The 26,327-nt window shown below is 36.6% G+C and overlaps 1 pseudogene; it reads left to right on the plus strand.

Moving 5' to 3' along the window:
• The first annotated feature begins 20,844 nt into the window (after nucleotides 1–20,844).
• Nucleotides 20,845–21,665, plus strand: LOC132667936 (mediator of RNA polymerase II transcription subunit 7-like; annotated as a pseudogene).
• The last annotated feature ends 4,662 nt before the right edge of the window (nucleotides 21,666–26,327 follow it).

Below are 26,327 nucleotides of genomic sequence, written 5' to 3' on the forward strand. Positions count from 1 at the left end.
TTTTAGAACAATTTATCACCTCAAAAAGAATCCCATACACTTTTAGCAATCACACTTTTATCTCCACACTCTGTTTCCAGCTCCAAGCAACCACCAATCTACTTTCTGTCTCTATTGATTTCCCTATTCTGGACTTTCATATGAGTGGAATCATAGTGTGAAGACTTTTGTGACTGGCTTCTTTTCTTAGCACAATATTTTCAAGGTTCACTTATGCTACAGCATATTTCAGTACTTCATTCCTTCCCATGACCAATTCATATTCCATTGTATGGCTATCCCATATTTTGTTTATCTGTTTTTCCACCGACAGAGATTTTGATTGTTTCCAACTTATGGCTATTCTGAATAATGCTGCTATGAACAGTCATGTACTAGTTTTTGGTGTAAACATGTTTTCATTTCTTTTGGGGTATACTTTGAGGGGTGGCATTTCTAGGTCACATGATAATTCCATGATTAGTTTGAGGAACTTCAGGACTGTCTACCAGCAGTGTATGAGGGTTCTGATTTCTCTACATCCTCACCAACATTTGCTGTTATCTGACTTTTTGATCTAGTGGGTATGAAGTGGTATGTCATTGTGGTTTTGTTTTGCATTTTTCTCAGGATGAACAATGTTGAACATCTTTTCATGTCTTTTTGGCCATTTGTAATTCCTACCTGAAGTAATGTCTATTAAGATTCTTTGCTTATCAGGTAATTTTTTAAGTGTCATTGAATTGCACTGATCCAGGTTCTTGACAAGGCTTTGTCACTAACTCATATACCAAAAAATGGATCTCTTAAACTGTCTCTGTCACTATTTTTTTTTTTTTTCGTCCTTAATGTGGCAGTGGGAATTCTCATCCATCTTAAGCAGCCATTGTAAAGACTAGGTGAGAGAGCATATATGAAGGCACTTTATAAATCATAAAGAGACGAGAAATCTAGGTTATTAAAGAGCTATCAAGGTGACAAATGTATGGGGCAGGGTTTTTTTTTTCTTACAAAAATTTCAAACTTCTGTATCAAAGTACAATAAATTGTAAAAATGAAGATACTATTTAAATAATAAAGTCATCAAAATGGTGACATCCTATCAACATTAGGAATCAGAAAAGATTTTTAAATCATTTATATTGAATGATTTTGTTTACAAAAGAGTTCCAAAGATAACAGAGAGTTCCTTATTACCTTTCATCCTGCTTCTTCTAATGTTAATATTTAACATAATCATAGTATACTGACTACAACCAGGAAATGACCACTGGTAAAATATTAACTAAACTCCAGACATTATCATTAGTGTCCTGTCCTGTTTCTGTTCCAGGGTTTGATCCAGGATCCATGTTGCATTTAGTCATCATGGTTTCTCGGTCTCCTGCAATCTGTGACAGTTTCTCAGTTGCTCCTTGTCTTGCTTGACCTTGATGGTTTTGAGGAGCACTGGTCAGCTCTTTTGTAGGATGCTCTTCAACTTGGGTTTTTCTGATGTTTGCTCATGATTAGCTTGGGGTTATGGGCTTTAGGGTTAACTACTACAGAGAGGAAATGCTCTTCTCATCCTATTATATCATAGAGTACATGATATTGATATGTTTTATTACTGATGATGTTAACCACCGTTACTTGGTTAAGGTAGAGAAGAGTTTTAATGTTTAAAAATATTCATTCTCCACAGTCTTGCCAAGAAAGGATTAGATCCCAAACATGTTTCCCTAAAGTCATTAATAAAATGAGTGTGGTAGCTGCTATCCCACTGTACAAAATTAATATAAAGAACAAAAGAGAAGGAGGAGATAGAGGAGGAAGGGGACAGAAATTTGCATCTGGGTTCCAGGGAGATCACCCTATTAGTATGCTGGCCGTTGGGCCCAAGGGAGTATACAGCTTAAATGAAAGGGAAGTCATAGAAACCAGGCATGGCCTTGAGCAAGCTGTTTTTCAAAGATAAAGTTGAAACCGAAGATCTTCCCCAAAAATACAACAGGCCTTTTTCTTTCTTTTTTTTTTTTTCCCTTCCAGAACTTGGTCTCTCTCCCCACCACATTTTATCAACGTGTCTCAGCTTGCCGAGCTTCAGGCACTAATGCGTCTTTAGAGTAAGTGTTTGGTGGCCTTTTTAACATCTACTGGCACCTGATACCTGTCAGGCTCTTTACACAAGCTAATTATAATCCTTAAAACATTCCAACAAGGTAGGTTTGTTTCTTATTATCATTGTACAAATAGAAAAACCAAAAAACAAAATGACTTCTGAAGTCTAATACCATTTAGAAAATTCCAGGACCCAAATTAAAATGCAAGTCTGTCTGACTCTGAAACTGTTGTTCTTTTTCTTTGACTCACCAACCAATCTTGGGTCTCTTCTACCTAGTCTTTCATGTATTATCACATCCTAGAAAAAGTGCTTCCCTTCATAGAAATATAAACTATTGTATATGTATATATGTATGTACATTTATATTATATATTTATATTATATATTTTAGTTTTTAAATTATAAAAGCTATAAACAAATTTGCCCTTTTGAAAATGATTCATACTGCATGGAACTACATAAAGTAAAAATGAACATCTACCTGTTCACCCCCTGTTCATCAACAGTTTCATGTTAATCTTTCTGGCCTCCTTTATATATATAAATGTTTTTATATTTACATATAAATATGTTTTTATATACATAAGTCTTATTTTCTTAATATCACCATCACAATATAATACTTTTTTCTTTAATTTGAGAGAGAGAGTGAGAGCAGGATAGAGGGACAGAGGGGGAGAGAGAGAATCTTAAGCAGTTTCCATGTTCAGCATACAGCTCCACACAGGGCTCAATGCCACGACCCTATGATCATGACTTGAGCTGAAATCAAGCATTGGATGCTCAACTGACTGAGTCACCCAAACACCCCAATACTCTTTGATTAAAAACTTAACCATAAAAACAAAAGAAAACAAACAAAAAACCATATGTCTTGAAGTATGAGTTTTACCTCTTTATTTTTTAATTTATTTTTAACTGAAGCATAATTGGCACACAATAGTACATTAGTTTCAGGTATACAACCTAGTGATTCAACAACTCTGTATGTTATGTGGTATTCAGCACGAGTATAACTCTCATCTACATACAACACTCTCATCTCATATATCTCATATAACTCTCATCTCACCATACAACACTATTATAATACCATTGACAGTATTCTCCTTTATTTTTTTTTAAGTATTTATTTTTGAGCGAGAGAGAGAGAGAGAGAGAGAGAGAGAGAGAGAGAGAGAGAACAAGAAGGGGAGGGGAAGAAAGAGAGGGTGACAGAGGATCCAAAGTAGGATCTGTGCTGACAGCAGTGAGCCCCATATAGGGCTCAAACTCATGAACCTGAGTCAAAGTTGATCAATCAACTGAACCACCCAGCTGCCCCCTCTTTATTTCTTGAGATGTTAAGAAATATTTCATAGTATAGATGAACCATACGTTTTGATATATTAATAAAGGATCACTAAAAATTCTTATTAGAAGATTACAGCCCAAAGGATAAAAACTATGCTTTGAAACTTTAGGCATTACAACCAGCTGGGAAAGGAGATGTTTGAAAGCGTTTTGGGGCATGTAGTAGTATAGATTAGTTCTTAGTATGCAGACCTTGAATCCAGCCTGCCTGGCTTCTTATCCCAGGTACAATGTGTACTTGGTATATGAACTTGGGTAAGTCAAATTCTATGATTAGTTTTGTTTTCTAACAAATGCAGATAATAATTACTTCACAGAGACATAAAAAAAGTTATAATGAGGATTCAAAATGTAGTGCATATGAAAGACTCAAAACAAAGTCTGGGACATAATATGGACACATAAATATAACTATTTCTCTTATTGTCATTTTTGGCCATGAACATCCAAGACTATTTATTTTTTTATTTTTATTTTTTATTTTTATTTTTTTAATATATGAAATTTATCCAAGACTATTTTGAGGGAATTTTTAAAGACCTTGGTTCTCACTGTGGAAACGCAAGTTGGGATGGATATTTCAAATTCTCGCCAACCCCCCTTTGTCAGTTTAAGCCTGGGAACCATCAATTGGATCCTCATATCTGGAATTTAGAGAATTTGGGGACAGTTATGCAAAATGTATGGGAAGCGACACCCTGGAGGCTATTTGTGAACAGCAATAATGGTGGTTTTCTAACCAGAATAACTAGGATGTTCCCAAGGTGTCCTCTGCCCGTGAATCAACTTGCTTTGATGGGGCTTGTTTCCTGACCTTTAAGTCTCCAGCCATTAGTTAATTTTGTGAGCTGCTTGGTACTCTTCCAATGAATCCATTTTCTCCTTAGAAAAAAATTTAGTTTCTGTAGTTTGCAACTAAACACCTTGATGGTTCCATATCTTCTCTGTACTGTTCTTTAATCTCACTATTCACTCAAAACATTCACTGAAGCCTTCTTACATATTGAAAGAAAAGCTACAGCATGTGATTTTGCTCCTCCTTAATAAATTTAAGAATGTGTGTAGGAAATACACATTCACATTAGGATCCCCTGACCAAACTGCAATGGGTTTTTGGATCTGTCAGTGGATTTAGGGCATTTTTACCAGTCAGAATCATGAGATTGCATATCTACAAACACACACGTCTCGGGGAAAAAAGTCACTTTAAGCTAAAAAAGAGATTAAGTGGCTACTTATCAACATTTTAAAGAGTTTTTGCATTCGGTATTTATTTCTCAACCATTTTGCATGTGAGAAAAGCATAATCAGCTGGTGTTGTCTGGGTGTAATAACTTGGCAATTTCTGTTCATGTTTGAGTTTCTGTGGGAACTTCCTGTCAAACTGGCATTGGATTGTGCTTTTGGCTAGGGCAGTCTCTCTATTTACAGTGACTTCTGCCTGATGTAATACCATCAGCCTAAGAGTATTTCTCTCTGATCCAATTCAAATACAATTTTACATCTACTAAATGGAAGCCTCAGGTTAAATATCCTTACATGATTTCATTTTTTATCTTAGTTCCCAGCTTTAAAGATTAGCTCACTTAATCTTTAACTACTTGACCCATTTATTAGGACACTTTGGTCTGACACTCTTAACTTTCCATGACTTCTTGATTCTTGGCTCTGTTGTAATTTGATTCTTTCTCACGTTAGTGACTCTGTAAATGCTGCTAGTATGGATATGATGCCATTTACCAACAGAATGTCATTGCACTGAAGGTGTTCTGATACTTGCCTCTAGTTTATCGCCACTGCCCATCATGAACTAGCCAACCATTTTAATAAAAGACATTTTAAGCAATGTATTTCTTTTTTTTTTTTTTTTAATTTTTTTTTTCCAACGTTTTTTATTTATTTTTGGGACAGAGAGAGACAGAGCATGAACGGGGGAGGGGCAGAGAGAGAGGGAGACACAGAATCGGAAACAGGCTCCAGGCTCCGAGCCATCAGCCCAGAGCCTGACACGGGGCTCGAACTCACGGACCGCGAGATCGTGACCTGGCTGAAGTCGGACGCTTAACCGACCGCGCCACCCAGGCGCCCCTAAGCAATGTATTTCTTGATGTTGAATATACATGATAAAGATAGTTTTTAAAGAATATTGTGGTGTATAGGAGTGTGTGGGTGGCTCAGTCGATTAAGTGATGGACTCTTGATTTTGGTTCAGGTCATGATCTCATAGTCATGAGATCAAGCCCCTGCGTCAGGCTTGCACTGAGCATAGAGCCTGCTTGGAATTCTCTCTCTCTCTCTCTCTCTCTCTCTCTGCCCCTTCCCCACTCATGTTTTCCCTCTGTCTTTCTCTCAAAATCAATCAGTAAACATTAAAAAAAGAATATCGTGGCTTATAATGACTACTTTTTATCAGGGCACCAGTGGATAAAGGCAGTCAGCAGGAAGAAATGAGAAATTTACAAATATATACTATAAACAAAGAGACTCAAGTGCATTCAATTAATCCAAAACACTGTTCCTTTTGACAACTTTTCACCCACAAAGATCAGTTTTCCCTTTGGAGGTTTTTTGCTCGTTGAGAGCTTTTCTGCACTCTAAAATTGTGTATAATTTATCAATGTGATTCTTTACACTTTTCTATTTTCCAAATTTTCTAAAACTACTGTGCATTATTTTTACACTAATAAGGAAACTAAAAACATTATTTTAATATATTGTTGGGTCATAGAGATCAGAAGGGATATAAAAGACAGTTAAAATCTTTGAAAACTAGCTCAAAAGGAATTTTTATTTCTCATTAATGGAAAAGATAAAAGACCTTAGAACTTAAATTTTGAAGACAAATAAAAGATATTTAAAAACCTTGATGTACCTTACCTAGCTTCAGGATACTTATAACTTTGGAAAAATTCTGTGCCTTGAAGTATACCGACTCATTATCTAATTTCCAATCCTGTAAAAAAATTCACCTATTATACAAATAGGTAAATATGTGGAGCTATTATTTAATATTTAGACAGAGAACTGCAGACATTATTGATTCATGAGTATGTTGATGACAGACCTCTTCAGTTACAATGTAACTGAATCATCATTAATGGAATGATAGATGGTATTGTCTCAGAAAAATAGATCTATATCATCTTCTGTACTGTTAGGTAGGTAAATGGAATATCATCACAATGGAAAGTTTTATTTTTTTTTTTTTGAGCATTTTCTTTTGGATTGTAGCTGCTATTAAAGAGGAGTCAAGGGGTGCCTTGGTGGCTCAGTTGGTTAAGCATCCAGCTCTTGATTACAGCTCAGGTCATGATCTCACACAGTTTGTGGATTCGAGCCCACATCAGACTCTGGAATTCTCTTTCTCCCTCTCTCTCTGCCCCTCCCTGCTTGCACTCTATCTCAAAAATTATAAATAAATAAATAAATAAATAAATAAATAAATGAATAAATAAATAAATAAATATATTAAGAGTCAAGTATTTGGGACAAAATAGGAGAGTGATGTGGAAAAATGAAATGCTCCTAATAATTTCTGTCCGGTAAAAATCAGACAGTGAGCACAGACCTGGCATATAAAGAAGTCTTGTCTGTACTATTCATTGATATTTTAAAAGTCCATTTGTGAGACTTATGACTAGTGAATGGATATTCATGAACTGATCTTTTCTCAACCAAGGAAAATCTACAGTTACCTCCAATTTAAGTTGAAAATTAAGAGGATAAATATATTGTTATCATACAATCCATCAATTCTACTTCTGGGTATAAACCCAAAATAACTGAAACCAGGGACTAGAACAAATATTTGTGTATAAATGTTCATGGCAGCATTATTCACAATACCAGAAGGGAGAAGAAGCAACCAAATATCCACGCATGGATGAATGGATAAACAAAATGACTATAACCTTAAAAAAGAATGAAATTCTGATAGATGCTACAACATGGATGAACCTTGCGGACAACATGCTGAGTGAAATAAGCCAGACACAAAAGGACAGATGTTGTATGATTCCATTTATAGGAGGTACATTGAGTGGTCAAATACATAAAAGACAAAAAATAGAATGATGGTTGGAAAAGCCGGGAGAAGGAGGAATAGAGAGTTATTGTTTAATGGTTATAAAGTTTCAGCTTGCAAAAAAACTGAAAAAAGTTGTGGAACTGGATGCTGGTGCTGATTGTACAACAATGTGAATGTAATTTAATGCTGCCGAATTGTATACCTAAAAATGGCTAAAGTGGTAAGTTTTATGTTATGTATATTTTGCCACAATTTAAAAAAGTTATTTCCTCTGGGGTGCCTGGGTGGCTCAGTCAGTTAAGCATCTGACTTCAGCTCATGTCAAGATCTCACAGTTCCTGAGTTTGAGTACCCCGTTGGGCTCTGCACTGACAATGCGGGGCCTGCTTGGGATTCTCTTTCTGCCCCTCCCCTGTTCTCTCTCTCTCTCTCTTTCTCTCTCTCTCCCTCTCTGTCTACCCCTCCCCTGTTCATGCTCTCTCTCTCTCTCAAGAATAAATCAATAAACATAAAAAATAATAAAAAAGTTATTTCCTCACTATGACTTCAACATTAATGAAGGTTATGAGATATCTTGTGATCACAAACATAACATTAAAGTATTTAACATGACATATAGCATCTAGCATTTGCAAATAATTAATTCACCACCTCTTCCTTCTAACTATTCTCCTGTCTCAGGCTGGAAAATAAAGCACCTTCTGTCACTTTCTGGACATAATTTTTATTAATGACTACTCTGCTTCCAGCACCTTTCAGGGCTTGCATTAATGTCTCCTTCACTTTATAACCCAAGGTAATGCCAGGGGAGCCGCTGCTGCTCTCACTCAGCTCTTTCAGTTTAGAATTTTTCCAGAGCAAACAAAATCTTTCAACAAACCACTGTCTCACCTTAGGAAAAACCATCAGTGCCAGTAGTGCAGGGATTAGGGAAATCAAAAATTAAAAAGAATTTTGCAATATGAATTTTGCATCTAGGTTGGCTTTCCTAATTAAAAACAAAAAAAATTTCTGGTACCACCATTTTAAATTTGAATATTTTAAGATCCTGTTGGGATGGTTTCCCGGTTCACTGTTCATCTGTGACACATCATCATGGCAACTCATTTAAAAAATGTTTTCATTTCAATAAAAGAAATGTTTAGTTCTGGCTATTTTTTTCTTCCTTTCCCATGTTCTTTTTCTTTCTGCTTTCATTTTTTCCCCCTGCAATTCTCTTTAAATAAAAGCACAGTTTGTATAACAAAAAATTGAACTCAACAGAATAACTATGTTTTGGGGGGCATTGTAATATTGGGATTTTGAACTGGAGTGGATCATCACTTCTGCAAGTCAGATATTTTTAATATAATTACTGTGTTGTGCATTTCACTCATAAATGTGGTATCAAAACCTTCAGTGTTCAGATTATACTGTCCCAAATGTGAAAACATTTATGAAATCTAGTTGCTTTTAAAGAACATCTTTTAATTTCATTGTTAAAACTCTACATGACCCATGAAAGTATATTCGTTACCACAAATATAACAGAAAATTATAACTAACTCTAAAATATGTCAGCTTCTTTGTGAAGGTTTTATGATGTTGTTGCCTTTTTTTTTTTTAATGCTTTTGTTTTTCTCCCAAGGTTATTTGTTTAGTTGACAGAATTGTGTTTTACTATAAGAATTTTGATTTTGAAGGGTGCCTGGGTGGCTCAGTTGGTTAAGCATCTGACTTTGGCTCAGGTCATGATCTCACGGTTTATGAGTTCAAGCCGCATCGGGCTCTGTGCTGACAGCTCAGAGCCTGGGGCTTGCTTGGGATTCTGTGTCTCCCTTTCTCTCAAACCCTCCTTCACTCGTGCTCTGTCTCTCTATCTCTCAAATAAACATTAAAATTTTTTTTAAAAATTTGATTTTGATGTGTACCACAAAGAAGTATCTTAGTGTCTCTCTCACTCTCAAAATAAATAAATAAAGCTAAAAAAAAAAGAATACTTAAAAAAAAGTATCTTAGCTATTTATAATTTTGAATATATAATGACCTTAATCTTATCCTTTAAAAATAAATATATCTTTGCAGTGCCTGGGTGGTTCAGTTGGTTGAGCATCTGACTCTTGATTTTAGCTCATGTCATGATCCCAGGGTGGTGGATGGAGCCCCACTTCAGGTTCTATACTGAACGTGGAGCCTGCTTGGGACTCTCTCTCTCCCTCTCTCTCTCTCTTTCACTGTCCATCTGCCGCTCTCCCCAACTCATGTGCTCTCTCTCTCTCCCAAATATAAATAAATAAATAAGCAAACAAACAAATAAATATTAAATAAAAATAAAAATAGTCTTTTAAATAATCTTCCTAGAAAAAAATGAAATAGCAAAATAAATTCAGTATACAATTTGAAGGAAATAATTTTTATTCTTTTTGAAGAAAATAAAATTTATATTCTTCCCTAAACCTCCATGTATTACCACTAGAATTATTTAAACAATAAATTTGATGAAACATTTGACTAATATTTTCCTTGTTATGATTCCAATATTAGCTCTAATCATCTATAGAGATGTTATTCATGTTATCTTTATTTCAGTATAAAATTCCTTTGGATCCTCTGGAAAGTTAGTAAGAACTGATCATTTTCCACTTATGAAACTATATTTAGTAGAAGAGATTCCTAATTTGAAACTGCGTGTAAAATAAAAACAGCATTACAGTGACATTGAATTCTTTTCAAAATATTTGTTAAGTTTTTTAAAGCATAGTTGAGAATCTTCTCTTCTCATACTGTTTACAATGATAATGCCATAGGAGCAAAGGTTGAGCTTACATCTTGTCTTTTCCCTTTGTTCCTACCTGTTTGGTGAGGGCAGAATAGGGAGTGAGGGGGCAGTGTTTGGAGGGGAAGATGGTTAATGGTTCTGAGTCCCTTGTGAGGTAATTAGAGAGGTATGCCTCTGCACATCTTGGGATTGAGGAAGAATTGATCTTTTTCTGATCTCTTCCGTCTCAGATGACTTTTGTATTTTTTATCTTTGGCTATAACCATGATGGCAGATTGATTTGGTAATGCTTAGTATTACCAGGGACACTCTTTAGTAATATTCAAGTAAAGCCAACCATTCTGTCCCTTGCTGGACCATCCTAAAAAAAAAATGCTCAATTAAAATTCCCTTGCTCTACAAATACTAACTTTCCTCTTTGCTAGAATCTGAGGATGGTGAGAGAATGTGCTTTGTTAGGGGGCTACTTAGCTCTGAGTTTTATTTTTTTTTATTTTTTCTTTAAAAAAAAATTTTTTTTTTTACATTTATTTATTTTTGAGACAGCATGAACGGGGGAGGGGCAGAGAGAGAGGGAGACACAGAATCGCAAGCAGGCTCCAGGCTCTGGGCCATCAGCCCAGAGCCTGACACGGGGCTCGAACTCACGGACCGCAAGATCGTGACCTGAGCTGAAGTCGGACGCTCAACCGACTGAGCCACCCAGGCGCCCCAGCTCTGAGTTTTAGAATATAAAGATGAAACTGAATTCTACAAGTTCTAGTTACCAAGTTCTAGAATCTAGTGGAATCTAGTTCTACAAGTTCTAGACTTCTCCTGTGACATAGGATGAATACGTAACCCTAACCATCTTATAAATGTGGGTCATTGCATTTATAGGGGAATGGTATTAGAAAAACTATTCAAAGTTTATGTCCTATATAAGATAGCTAAGTATGAAATTTTTGTACACATATGGATAAAGAATTAAACTCAATGGGGAAAAGCAAATGTCTGTTCATTTTATTACTGACCCTTCTTGTCATTCAGGATAAGTCATTTCTCTAGTTTGTGCACTATTTTCCCTTCTGACAAATCATGATAACCTTATAAAGAGGAAAGACCTCTGGAATTAGAACTCTTTTAAAATAACAACTTTTGAACAACTTGAGCAAGTTAGATAATTTTCTGAGCTTCAATTTATCATTAATAAGTTGATACTTACATTGTACAGATAAAATAAGAGTGGTCTACTATAGTGATTGGTGCAAAGTAGTTTGTTAGTAGATGTTAGTTTTTATTTTATCTACTCGACACATTTTTAGTGGTCCTGACAAAACACATAAGAGAGTGCTTTGGAGATCTAGGATTAATTTTGGATTGATGTATCAATACATAATGGAAACTTGGATCCATTTTTATTCATTCATTCATTCACATATGGACGCAATGATTATTTTGGTTAGAAACAAACAACTGAACCAAAAATTGGTCAGTCTAGCATTTTCAGCTATATTTAGGTTAAAATAAAAAGACAAAAAACATGTGGAAGGGTGACTAAGTTGAATAATAATTTAACTACCTATGGTTTATTCATATGACTTCATTATATGGTATCTAAAAATATTAATCATTAGTTGTTTGCCACCATTTTGTGTGAGGATCTGTCCTTAGTATTAAAAATACTCCCCAAACTACGTATAATCTGGTAGCTTTAGGATCTATTGGTTGAGAAGATGCATAATAAAAAAGCTAGTGAGACTTCTACTTTTCTGTGCATTTGTATTTCAGTTATCTTATCACAGGAGTATATGTACAAGTCCTGTATTTCAGTGCATATTTACTAAAGCTGGGGCTTATTATTGAACATATATAAAGGTAATTTAAAGGCAAAATGGAGAACTGTTTTTATTAGTTTTGTGCAAATATAAACCTACTTTTTCCATGATCTTTAGAAAGTCATGGAAGGAGATTTGAATGCAATAAATTTATTCATCCATTCATTCCCTCATTCATTCTTTCAAAAACTGCTCATAAGCAAAGGTGCTCAGGATGTAATGTGAACTAAAACAGAGATGATCTCCTCATGGTACTTTTGGTGGGAAAGACAATTAACAAACAAAACATTTTATTATATAATTTAGCAATAATAGTAATAGCAAGTAAGTAAGGGTTAAAAGAATGAGAGATGTGTTTGTGTGCAAGTGTGTGTGTGTGTGTGTGTGTGTGAGAGAGAGAGACAGAGAGAGACAGAGAGAGAGAGAGAGATTGGCAGGGTTGGGGTGGGGAAATATTTCAGGGAAAATCTAATGAAGTGACCAACATCTAAGCTGTTTAAGTGTTCTGCACCCAATTCCAATATGGTGGTGGGGTTTTCACACCAATAAGCAATTCTTGAACATTAGCTGGGTGTCCTACAATTCATCTCCTTTCTGACCCTATCTACAGGAGATTGCATCAGATTCCACAGATTATGGACTCAGTGACACATTTCACTACCTTTCACTTCAAATGCTGAATGGAAGCCCATGTTAGCACCTTTCTCTGACCACCAGTTGTAGATTGAATGTTCCAAGGACTCCCTCCACAGATTCAATTTATTTGCTACAACAGCTCACAGAATTCAGGGAAACATTTTACTCATCAGATCGCCGGTTTATTATAGAAGGATATAACTCAGGAACAGTCATATGTAAGAGCTGCATAGGGCAAGGTATGAGGGAAGGACAGGGAGTTTCCATGCTCTCTGAGTGTGCCACAAGCTCATCAACTGAGAAGCTCTCTGAACCCTGTCTTTTTGGGGTTTCATGGAGGCTTTGTTACATAGGGAAGGTTGATAGGGATGGTTGATAAAAGCAATGGCCATTCACTAACCCTTCTCCCTTCCTGGAGGTTGGGTGTGAGACTGAAAGTTCCAACCTTTTAATCACATAACTCCATTAGCAGCAGCCCCTATCCTTAGGTGTAGTCCCAAAGTCACCTCATTAACACAACAAGATACATGTATTTCTCTCATCCCTTCAGAAATTCCAAGGGTTTGAGCAGAACTGTGCCAGGGAGAGGTTGAATATCAAATACATATTTCTTATTATAAATCAGAATACCACGGTCCACCTCCTAGTCTTTGAGAAAAGATCCCTTAGAGCAAAAACAGTCATAAAACCCAAAAGATACTGGCATATTAATAGAATCTCATTCAGTCATTAATCACTATTCCAGTTCATCATAATATCTTATGGAAATGCCTAGGGCAAGACCACTCAGGTTTGCAGGCTTCCATTCCACCTTGTCAGGTTCCAAAAGCAAAAGTGGTCTCAGTCATAATATGGCTTACCCTTTCAGGCGTCTGGTATCATCGAGTTAAAGGAAAATATCATCTCTTGCTCTGAACCTCTTCCAAGGTGTTAATGTAATAATGAATTTCCCTCATTACATAACCCACATACTCATTTCTTTCTTATGAATCATCCCTGTTTCCAACATTTGTGGTTGCAACCCTGGTCCTGTGACCAATACATGAGGTAGTGGGGGAAAATGTTGAGGTGATGTGGGGAAGAAGATTTTTAAAAACTATGATTGTTATACTGGAGTCCTCCCAGCTTTGGAAAGATTTGCATTGTCATACTAGCATCTTTCCCCACCCGTACCTCCCCAGATCTACCAGAAAAAAATCAAATCCGGTGGGGTACTTTTTAGTGAGCGCACAACTTGTGAAGGTGTGTAAACCAGCACTTTGTTGGTATCTCTTATTTTAGACAAGCAGTGTTTTAATTGCTCACTCCAATTCTCTAACTACCACTCTGTGGAGGATAGCTCTTTGTCTATTGTTGGATTTCATGGACTATAAAGTGTGGTCTTTGGTCTAAGGAAATGACAGTTGGCCATTACAACTGGTGTGATATCTTTTGTTTGGTTCTTTTATTGTACTCTGAGCATGTGTCTCTGCCCACTGGGTCAGCAAAGCCCAACGCTAAGCCAGTATCTATTCCTGTCAAAATCCATTTGTAGCCCTCAAGGCTACCAGTAGCAGTCTGATACGCCAGCTATGATCAGGGCCTTCCCACAAGGGAATCTGCCACATAGCCATCTGCAGTCTCTGCCTCTCTTGTTAGCAGACAGAACAGTTCTTATTGCCATGTGGTGTCTCAGGGAAGCAAGAGGACTCTAATTAGATTTAGCCCATCTCTGTACTACTGCCATACCCCCATATCCACTTATTTCAAGGACCCACATTGCTGCCTCAGGGGAGCATGTTGGATATCTGCTGTCAATTCCAGTCACTTTCCAAACCTAGAAAGTAGTTCTTCTAATGGGCATCCACATGTCCTGCTTTAACACTCCACTAATTTCCATAGAGCCATGCTCCATAAGGTCATCCCTTTAATAGGCCAGGTTTCCATTGCCCCTCTGCCCAGCCATATGGCCATCCCACTGACCACTACCCATGAGTCAGTAAAAACCCAAACATATGGTCTTTTCCCAGTGTTCAGTCCTTCTATCACCACTAGGAAAACAGCACACCAAGCTGACCTTTCTTACCTTCTTCAATCAGAGTGGTGGATTTACAAACAAGATGTTGTTGTTCATTCACTTGGGAACTGCCAGCCACAAACAAAGAAGCTCTTCGTCAGTCAGTCCAGAGCTCTTATAGATATTGCCTAAGCAACAAAAGAATCCAGAAGTTCCTCTCACACAGTTCCAGAGTCCATCCTGGAGAAAAGAAGCTTCCTGCCCACGAGTATCTCTCTTGCATTCTCCTCACAGCAAGATTATGTATAAACGATTTCCATATTATTATGGAACTTTTCTGGGTACTGCCATCCCCATTAGAGCGTTTTCTCCAACATCATCCTAGACATGGCTATTTCAGATTTCAAAATTGCTTTCGTTTTCAGTCATTGGGGGTAGCTTCCATTAATGCCTGATAACAAGGTAGTAAATGCCACTCAAGTGGAAATTCTCTAATTCAAAGCCCCAGTGGCCATCCCTGGAAGGTGCTCATGGGCATTTGTTCTAAATTAATGTCGAGGTTCCATATAAAGCTATCACACAGAGAATTTGTATCTACCCTTGTTCCAGGTATTATTCCACACTGTGTGGGCTTGGGTAATCTTACTCATTTTCATTTAGCATGTCCAATAAACATCATTTGAAGGGCTAATTTACATGTCTTCTGTTTTATAATACTAGATGGGGGAAATATTCTCCAGTCAGATACAGTCTCCATCTCCATAATATAATAAGGTAGAAGATATACAACCACTTCACATAAAGCCAGTTCAAACTTGTCAATTCTTCTGCAAACATTTACCTTAATTCCATCAAACCTTACATTCCTAAATGTTTCTTCCTTTAGGACTTCAACAAGTTTTGGTTTTACAATAGTAGGTCAGGGGATTGTTCCCCAGTATAACAGAATATCCATTCCCTTAATACATGCACGCAAAGGAGACACAACTTCCTTATATAAAACTTGCTTAAACATTCTTATTTTCATAATCTTATCAACCAATCAGTCTAATTATAGTTCTAGTCAGGGCTTCCCCAATGGGCTTTGAGACCACAGTTCCTGGGACTTCTGTGGTCAAGGAGTCCTGGAAACTTATTTTCTCCACCCCCGACCATTTTACCTATTCTTGTGCAAATGGTTTGAGTCCCCAGGGAGGGATTGAGCCTGGTGACTCTGGCCTTTTTTATCAGTCCTTTCCTTAATTAGTCTGCCCAATCACTGCCCCAAGCGATTGATTACTCCTCAAATTTCTCATAGTAATTTCTACCTTCAAATTTTTAAGATTTCTTCAACCAAGGATATATACATCCAACTTATATTTGGCCCTATAATGTTGGGAGACCAGCAGGCAGTCCCTTTGGCAACAAGTATTAAAAACTTTGTTTTAGGGGCGCCCGGGTGGCTCAGTCGGTTAAGTGTCCAACTTCAGCTCAGGTCACCATCTCACGGTCCTTGAGTTCGAGCCCCGCGTCGGGCTCTGGGCTGATGGCTCAGAGCCTGGAGCCTGCTTCCGATTCTGTGTCTCCCTCTCTCTCTGCCCCTCCCCCATTCATGCTCTGTCTCTCTCTCTCTCAAAAATAAATAAACGTTTAAAAAAAATTTTTAAAAACTTTGTTTTAAACTCATCAAAGTCTGTTTTATTTATCCCTGATGGCAATGCTTCCTTAACTCCTTAGAACACAATCTTTCTTTGACTGGTAAACAATGTCTCTCATACCCTTCAGTATTAAATGTGGTGTTCTTTGTGAAACCTCTCCAGGATTCCTAGATAGTTAGTAACCCCCACCCTCTATGTTTCTAAACACACCCCCCACTCTGTTTTTCCTTCACATTTTATTATCATTAACTGATAACAACCCTGTCTTTCTTAAAGGATACAAGCAGTATTAGGGCAGAAACCATTTCATTTATCCTCATGTTCACAGCACATACCATACTGTCTGTCTTATAGCATCGGTTCAATTAATGTCTAGTGACATAGAAAAGGAGAGAAGGAAGAAATAAAATGCAAATAAATGTAAAATGTAGAGGAAACATAGTACCAAAACTGTTAGTGTAAGTGAATATTGTTGGCTTCTTTATAGAGGATATTAGGTTATATCGTAAAGTGGTTTCATGTTTTATCCCTTGTAATACAAAACCCCTAAATGTCAGATATTAGAGGGAAAGATTTATACACAGCTGAAATGATACAGAGAGTACTGGTTAAAAAACAAAACAAAACAAAACACTACATATAAATAGCTCCCTTTTTATAATGTTGTCCAGGGTTGACTGTTGCTTTTAAGGCTGATCTGGGCAATGCTGCGTGGAGTCAGTTTTCATCTTAGTAGATGATGAGAGCATCATGTATGTAGTGGCCACAGGCGAGCAGCCCCCAAGGGCATCACTTGGCATATTGATATTCTGAATTAAAAGATACTGAAGAAACAGCCAGTACAGGAAGAAAGAACACTCTGACAGCCACTTTGTCTCCAAAAAGCAGAAGATAAATCTCCATGTCAAAGGAACTATTCCAGTACCAGAGATAAAGAGACATCCTTACCACGTAGATAGAGAATTCAGAGTTGAGAAGCCCATACTGATAAACCATGTACTTGTACTAATTTACTACTGCAGCTCAAATGCTATTTAGATTTTTTGCCAGTCCAAGCTCCCAACATAAGTCACCTTTGCTCTGTCAGTTTCTCACAGATTTATTGTTTCTTGGTCTAAAATATATCAAAACTGCATGCCTTGGCCATTTCTTTGGGTCTCAATTCCATTATTAGGCCTCTGTGTACATATAATTAAATTTTGTTTTTTATTGCTGTTAATCTGTCTCATGTCAATTCTCAGACTAGCTAGAAGAACCCTGAGAGAATAAGAATAATTTTCTTCCCCAACCTGTGACTATTATATTAATTATGAAGTCCAAACCCTATTTATTTAAGTATGAAAAAACTGAGGAGTTAAGTGACATACCTATATTCCTTATTCTTTTTAAAAATGTTTATTTATTTATTTTGAGAGAGAGAGAGAGAGTGGGAGAGGGGCAGAGAGAGAAGGAGAGAGAGAGAAAATCCCAATCCCATGATCTGAGAGTCCCATTCCCCATGACTTGAGCTGAAATCAAGAGTCAGATGCTTAACCTACTAAGCCACCTGGGCACCCCACTATGTTCCATATTGCTAAGATAATTTGGTTCTATACAAAGCTGGGAGACCCCTGACCTCCATCTTCTTTTGAGGTTCCTTCTAGAAAATATTATAAACTCCTAACTCCCTAACATGAGATACAAAGAAGTTTAAAACATGATTGCTTCCCAGGGTTGAATTTACCTCAGTCTGGATGCCAAATTGTACATGTGGAGTTGAGACTTGCAATCTTTAAACAATTTGTTTATTTTTACACTTGTGTAATGCTTTGACAAGAAAGTTGCAGGGAGAGAATTCACGTTATAGAAAGGAAAGGGAAATCGAGTGCAAAAAGCCTAGAAGAGAATGAAAAAAAAAAATTGTGACAGTAGGAATTTGCCCTATTGTTTCTATAGTCTTTATATTTTTTTGTAAATTGTCCTTTGGTTAATTGCCTGAAGTTAAAAAGCAATAAAATAGGGGCACCTGGGTGGCTCAGTGGGTTAGGCGACTGCCTTCAGCTCAGGTCATGATCTCACAGTTTGTGAGTTTGAGCCCCGCATTGGGCTCTGTGCTGACAGCTCAGAGCCTGGAGCCTACTTCAGATTCTGTGTCTTGCCCTCTCTCTACCCCTCCCTTGCTCATGCTCTGTGTCTCTCTGTCTCTCAATAATAAATAAAGGTTAAAAATTAAAAAAAAAAGCAATACAATAAATGTTAAACAAGAAGATATCTAGGTGAGTTGACAATAATTCCAAGCTTTGCCTTGGGCTGACAGAAGAGAAAAATGAGAGACATGGAATTGCATAGAGGTCGAGATAAAGATAGATAGTTGGGGGAATAAAGGAGAGGTGGAGGACTAGGATGAGTGAGAGCTGACACTCTCTTGCCTCTCCTATTGGCATTAACCCAACAATTGCATGTCATTCGTTTTTCTATGTATACCCATGGTGCCCCCTGACCCAAAGACTATAAACCTCCTACCTGGTGGTGCCCCATTCCCCATGATCATAAATTGCTACTCCTTACTTTCATCTGAAACTTCCAGTTCTGCAGGTAAACTAAAAACCAATAAGAGATGATGCTTGGTCATAGCAACAAGATTTATTAAGCTACTTTCATGTAGACAGAAATCTCTTTAAAATAAAAATAATAATAATTACTAATGCAGAATTAGCAATTATTTTTTAAGTTTAAAGAGACTTCTATAATCAGCAATTATTACTGATCAAATTAATTCATGAATGAATTGATGAATATGGTGGTCCGTATGTGCCTGACATCATTCAAAAGACTGCTTATAAACCACGTGGGCCCTGCTCCCAGGCAGTGCTTGGCACAGAGTAAGGAAGCCATAACTATTGGAGGAGTGACTAAATTTAGTGACAAAAGCTTGAGACTCTATTGTCACAATCCTGTCATTAAGTAACAAAGAAAAGGAAAAATATATGAGGAAAAGAACTAAAGGGAAAAAGGGGAAAGGCCAAAAAGAAGGCAAATATACACTGAGAAAGTGATATTTTGGAACAATGCACTGTCTACTCTTGAGCACATATCACTTTCCTATTCCCAGCACTACCTGCCCTGATACATACTGTATCTTCTTAAAGTTCAAATAATTATTGAAATTCTTTGCAATTATTGAAATAATTCCAAGTTAATAATTTGATTACTATAAAATGTGATTATTCAGAAATTTAATGGCTGACACTTTTAACAAGTCTTTTCAAATTTACCTCTCATTCTTGATCTCATGAAGCTTTATTGTTTGGATATTTAGAATTCCATGAAAAAAAATGCTGCTATAAATTGAATAAAATGCCTAACTGATTTAAGTTGCAATAAAATATTTTTATTCTGGGCTTTGGTCATTATGCTCAGACCTAAGCTAGAGGAAGAAAGCATGGTAGATGAAGGAAAGAAGAAAGGCTTGATTTATTCTATAAAATAAGAGAGACTGTTGAAAGTGGAATAGCATGATATTAACTAATTTGAGGTATAACTGCAGATGAAGTTTTGGGGTGATGGTGGGGTGGTCTGGAGCCGACAGCCTAGAAAGAATTCTTAAATAAGTCTTTGGTGTAAAAAGGTGCTTTCATTAAAGCACGGGGTCAGGACCCATGGGCAGGAGGAGCTGCACTGGGGTCTTGAGAGGTTAACTCATTTTAAACCCCCAGATTGGGAGGGGGTCAGAGATAGAGTAAGTCTCTAAGGTATTTTGGAAGCAAGGTTTCTAGGACCTTGAGGGACTAGCTGTTGGTAGGGAAATGCCGTTTATTACCATTTAATAAAACCTCAGTCATGAGACCCTTCAGATGTATATCAGGGGGCCATAAGCTTGGAGTATGATTGCCAGCCTGTATCTTGGGGTAGTTGAGATAAAGGAAGTAGACTTACAGGATCCTCGAGGTTGGGATAATGTTAAGCTAAGATTCTCTTTTGCCCCTAGCAAAGTGTTCTCATTGAGGCAACTGGGCTTTTAGAGAGCGGTCACTCTGCTGGTTTCAAGGACTTGTCAGTGGGCTATCAGCAGTAAGGAATTAATTTTTCATTTGCCTAAGTTTCCCACATCACCCTGGCAAGCAACTAAACCCCTTTTCTTTGTTCTTGGGTAGCCATGAGTGTCCGAGGAATATCACACATATTCCATGACAGGGTTGGGATGGGGGATACTCCCTCATCAACTGCCATATAAAGAATGAATCAGGAGGTGGAGGACAAGGATGAAAGCAGAGACCAGGTAGAGGTTTATTTCAGTGACAGGCCATGAGATGATAATGGCTTCTTGTAGGTTTATAGCAGTGGAAATGGAAGAAAATGGATTAAACTGAGAATGATTTTGCAGGGAAAGCCAACATGATTTACTGATAGACTAGAGGTGGAAAGTGAGTAAAAGAAAGGAATTTTTAAAAAGCACCAGTGGCTTCTTTTTGGAGGAGGAGGCCAGAGTTAGATGTTGGCAGGGAGGCCAAGGCCCCTACCAGTGTAAACAGAGAGCTGGGGTTTAGGCTGTTCCACAATGGGTGAACCAGAGCCAGTGGAGTGTACAGATGAAAATATTCAGGAAGGCCTAAGCGTCAGGCCTATACTTACAATAAGAAAATAGTTGGAAGATGTTAAGCAACCAGTTCCAATGTGATGATCTTATCATCTGCCCTGCAGAAAGTTAGGACAATAAACAGCTTCATCCTGTACAGTTTGGTCACAAGAATAAGCTGAGAAAACTCAATATGTCTATCCTTATTAATTTCTTAGACTTCACAGACTTTATTTATTTATTTATTTATTTATTTATTTATTTATGTAATTTTTAAGGAGGCTTCATGCCCAGCACAGAGCCCAACATGAGGCTTGGAAATCAGGACCAATCCTGAGATCAAGACCTGAGCTGAGATTAAGAGAAGGACACTTAACTAAGTCACCCAGGTGCCCCAGACCTCTTAGATATTTTGATATGGAGTCCTGGGAATATAAAATGAGAAGAGAAAGCTAGAAGATCTTAAGCTGCTTTTTGTACTAATGCATAGGACTCCATCAAGAGAGACCTTGAGAATTACAAGGAAGGTGAAGAAATGCTAATGCCTTGAAATAGTTAAGATGTTTCAAAAGCATCTACAATGAGTCATTGAGATGACACAGTTGGTTGGCTTCTTTGCCTGATGATTTGCCCCATTCAGAAGCAGATATGTGAGTAAAAACTGAAACAAGAGATGTTGATGATAGCAACATTTGAAGTGGTCAGAATGAACTACAGAGAGAAAATGTATTTTGTCTGGAGAGACCAAATGATAAAGATGCTGCTTTGTGTACATAATTGATGCAATGAATGAAAGACAGTGAAGGATGTTTCTTTTTCTTCTTGCTTTTCTTTTTCTCTTTCAATAAATAGCATCGTATATCAGCTAATTTGCTTTTGGACAGCCTTAAAAGAGTTATTACCGGAAGTCATGTAAATGGCTTGAGTCTCCAACTTTTTGAATCACGAGATGTCACAGGCAGTAATTTCATTTTATGGCAAGCATAAGAAAATGAATGCACTTGCATTAGTGCAATCACCTTAAAAACCACAGTATTTGCTGCTATTGTATGGAACATTTCTGTTTTTGGAGTTGAAGTATAACATTGAAGATATTCTCAATAACAGCAAGATTTCATCCTTGAAAAGTAGATTTGTCATTTGCTTTAAGAATGAGAGATAAATAAAGGATATCATGCTATATAAATGTGAAATAATAGTTATAAAAAAAGCAATATCTGTCTATTTTTCAGTCTGAGGCAGAGCACCCCAGGAAGGAACAGACTGGGATGAGGTAGAGTAGCACAGTGGAGAGCAAAGGATGATGGACTTAGAGCTGAGAGGCAAGAAATTGATAACAGGCACACACCTTATTCGGGATGTCTACCCTGTTTACACCATGTTGGATAACAATCCTTCCCTCTTCAAAAGTCAATGCTTTCTGTTTCTTATTGTCACTTGGAATACTACATAGGTTTTTGTTGGTCTGCTTAATGCCATTTTCACAACAGTGGAATACTGACATAATGTTGTCATCACAGGTCTGGAACGTGCCGGTCTTCAACAAATATTAATCAAACCAATGATCATTGCAGTTGAACTTTTCACATTTTATTGTCTTAAAATACTTCTTTTGTGAATTTTCTATTGCTATCTTTGAGTATCTGTCCAGCTTTTATTATTTGTTTGAATGATTTATATATGCAAGGTATCTAACCTTTTTAGTATTTGCAGAGAAAATATTTTTTCTTAGTTTTACATACTTTTTATTTTTTGTTTTTCCTTTTGTGTTCTTGTTTGTTTTGTTTTTTTAGTAATTATACCTTGAGCTTTCACATAGTCAAATATAATATTCCCCTCTTTTGTGACTTCTTCCATTATCTTTATACTTATAAACATCTTCCCGATTAAAAAAATTTTTTTTAAGTTTATTTATTTATTTTGAGAGAGAGAGCAAGTAGGGTAGGGGCAGAGATAGAGGTAGAGATAGAGGTAGAGACAGAATCCCAAGCATGCTCTGCACTGTCAGCACAGAGCCTGATGCAGGGTTCAAACTCATGAGATCATGACCTGAGCTGAAATCAAGAGTTAGATGCTTAACTGACTGAGCCACCCAAGCACCCTAACATCTTCCCCATTTTAATGGCACATATTCATCATGTGTACATTTATTGTTTTTTTATTATGACATTTAAATTCTTTCTCTAGAATGTATTATAGTGTGTAATATGAAAAGTATGTGACAAGCCTTGTTAAAATTATATTTGTTTCTAATACATTGAATCATAAATTCAATTAACATTTTGTTAGGTATTTATTCACCAGAAATACTATTGATTGGTTGATTGATTGATTGTGTAACTGACACCATTGTTTGTTTCAGGTGTACAATGTAGTGATTTGATAATTGTATGCTGCAAAATGATTACCACAGTAAGTTTGTCACCATACACAGTGACACATTTTTTTTTCTTGTGGTAAGAACTTTCAAGGTCCACTGTCTTAGCTGATTTCAAATAAGCAATACAGTATTATTAGCTATAGTAATTATGCTGTGCATTATATCCTCATGACTTATTCATTTTACAACTAAAAAATTGCACCTTTCACCCCTTTCACTGGTTAGTTGTGTCCTCCCCTAGCCCTGCCTTAGGCAACCACCAACCTGTGGTTCATTTAAAAAAAAAAAAATATTTTAGATTCTACATATAAATAAGATAACATGGTATTTGTAATTTTTGTCTGACTTATTTCACTTGGTGTAATACCCTCAAAGTCCATTCGTGTTGTTGCAAATGGTGAGATTTCCTTCTTATTAATGGCTAAATACTATTCCATTGTGTATATTTACCATATTTTCTTTATCCATTCATTCATCAATGGACATTTAGGTTGTTTAAATACCTTGGCTATTGCAAATAATGCTATAATAAACATAAGGATGCATATATCTTTTCGTTAGTGTTTTCATTTTTTTTGGATAAACACCCAGAAGTGGTATATCTATTTTTAATTTTTGAGGAAACTCCATACTGTTTGCCATAATGGCTGCACCGATTTACATTCTCAACAACAGTGCATGAGGCTTGCCTTTTGTTTCACATCCTTGAAAACACTTGTTATTTGTTTTCTTTTTGGTGATAGATTCTAATGGATGTGAGGTTCTATCTCATTGTGCTTTTGATTTGAATTCCCCTGATGATTAATGATGTTGGGTGTCTTCTCATGTACTTATTGGCTATCTCAGAAATATTAAGTGACAGCTATCTACTAGATAAACACAGAGATAATGAAAAATATATGCCTTTTTTAAGTTACAGGTTAGTAGGTGAAATAGTAATGAAATATATAGGTAACAGTAATATATTTGCTAATTTATTTGCTAATAAATAATATTAAATCTTATCAAATGTCTTTAAGAATTACACCTGTATTTTTCTTTGGACCTATTATATGATGTTAATTGTTTTTAAAATAATAAGCCATCTTTATTTTCCTCTTGGTATCAATGCCTCCTTTTTCACTGTTGTTACTGTTTAACACATTCCTTGCTTTAATTTGGTGGTATTTTATTTAAGATTTAATATTCATAAGTGAGTTCACTTTTGTGGAGGGAGTTTTGTGTGAGTAAAAGAGACAGAAAATAAACAATATAAATGACATAGAGATTAAAATAATGTTCTTGGAAACTAAAATCATCACGTGGTTTAACAAACTGCATCATAATGTTGCATTTGCATGTGTACACATAACAGTGATTTGGCACAAACTGATGGGAGATATCATTCTAGGAAGACAGTCAGGGACCAGATCACAGATATTTATATCATTTTAAGGAGTTTTTTGAGAAAGAGAGAGAGAGAGGCAGAAAGAGATGGAGACACAGAATCCGAAGCAGGCTGCAGGCTCTGAGCTGTCAGCACAGAGCCCAATGCGGGGCTCGAACTCATGAATGAGAGCCAAACTCATGACCTGAGCCAAAGTCAGATACTTTACTGACTGAGCCTCCCAGGCAACCTTTAAGGAGGTTTTAATGGCTTTATCAGAGAAATAATATAATAAGTTGTATGTCTTGGAAAAATCACTTTAGCAGAATTATGGGGACAAATAAGAAAGGTTGTGGTTATTTAATATTTTCATTGTCTAGATTAGAAAATATGAATGCTTGAACTATTTGTCATTGGGGATGGAACTAAGGGGATGGAAAAAGACAATAAGGACATTCAACAGAACATGGGCATAACCGAATATGGAAGGTGAGTGGCAATGAGAGAGAGGTAACCAGGGTAAACATAAGATTTTCATTTGCTTACTGCTAACCACTGAGATAAGCAATACAGATGAAGAGGAGTATTGATAAGGGGAGAAATTGGGCTTGAATCAGAGATGCTTATGCAACATCTAGATGGAACTGTCCAGTAAGCATTATAAACTTGCATTTCAGGGAGGGATACAAACTTGGAGTCGTAAAGCAATTAGTTGAGGTTATGCAGATGGTAAAGGCAGCCCTGGGACAATTTATATTTTGAGAAGAGATGCAAAAATAGAATGGTAGGGAAATGCATATATAGGATAAAACTGAAGTAGAGAATTGAGATAAACAAGGAAAAGCAAGAGAGATTGGTGGCCTGAAGGGCAAAGGGGGTAACAAAAGTTTAAGAAGAAAGGAAGTGATCAGTAATCTTACAGATACCAGAACTTCATGAATATGAAGGGAATAAATGTCTTGAATTAAGGAAATTGGATGTCAATTATAAATTATTTTGTACTGTAGACATTTCTTAATTTCATTTACTTACCAATATTTAATCAATAGAAAATCACAATAAGCCTGATTCAAAGCTGTCATGTTGGTTTGGCAAAATGTAGCTTAATAACCTTTAATGATAAAATGCCACATTTCCTGTGGATTCTTTTTTGATCCTCACATTCGTTCTATTACAAAAATTTCCCTTTTCTGGATAATAGATGTAAGATCAAGCATATTTTGGCTTTCTAGGAACCAAGAGCTACTTTCACTGGCTATAAGCAAATGAGTGGGAGTGTCATGGTCAAATCTGGGATGGAAAGGAGATTGAGGTTGAAGTCCTTTAGTGACTTCCAAGAAACACACAAAAATCACCCCCACAGGGAAGGAAAGAGGTTACCTTTCTTGTGATTCTGCCTGATGACTTAAAGTCAAATGCTACATGCAGCCCTGTCATCCTAAATTTGATTTACTGAAGGCTGCCACAGATTAAAAAAAAAAAAAATCTGCATCTTATGATGGAAGTAAAGTGTCTTGAAAAATGGCACCACTTTCTTACTTGTACAAAGGTTTCATACGGCCCATCAGTCACTTTAGTCTTACTTCAGTCTGTGACCTAGAAACACAAGGATTATGTATAGATCTCATTCAAATTTAGACATCTCAAGAAGGAATGTCAAAGCTGAAGAATGAAAGTTTGTTATGGTTTTCTTTGCCATTGCAGGCCCTCTATTTGTAA

The sequence above is a fragment of the Panthera onca genome, chromosome B2, assembly GCF_046562875.1.
Source record: "Panthera onca isolate mPanOnc1 chromosome B2, mPanOnc1 haplotype 2, whole genome shotgun sequence".
NCBI classification, from domain to species: Eukaryota; Metazoa; Chordata; class Mammalia; order Carnivora; family Felidae; genus Panthera; species Panthera onca.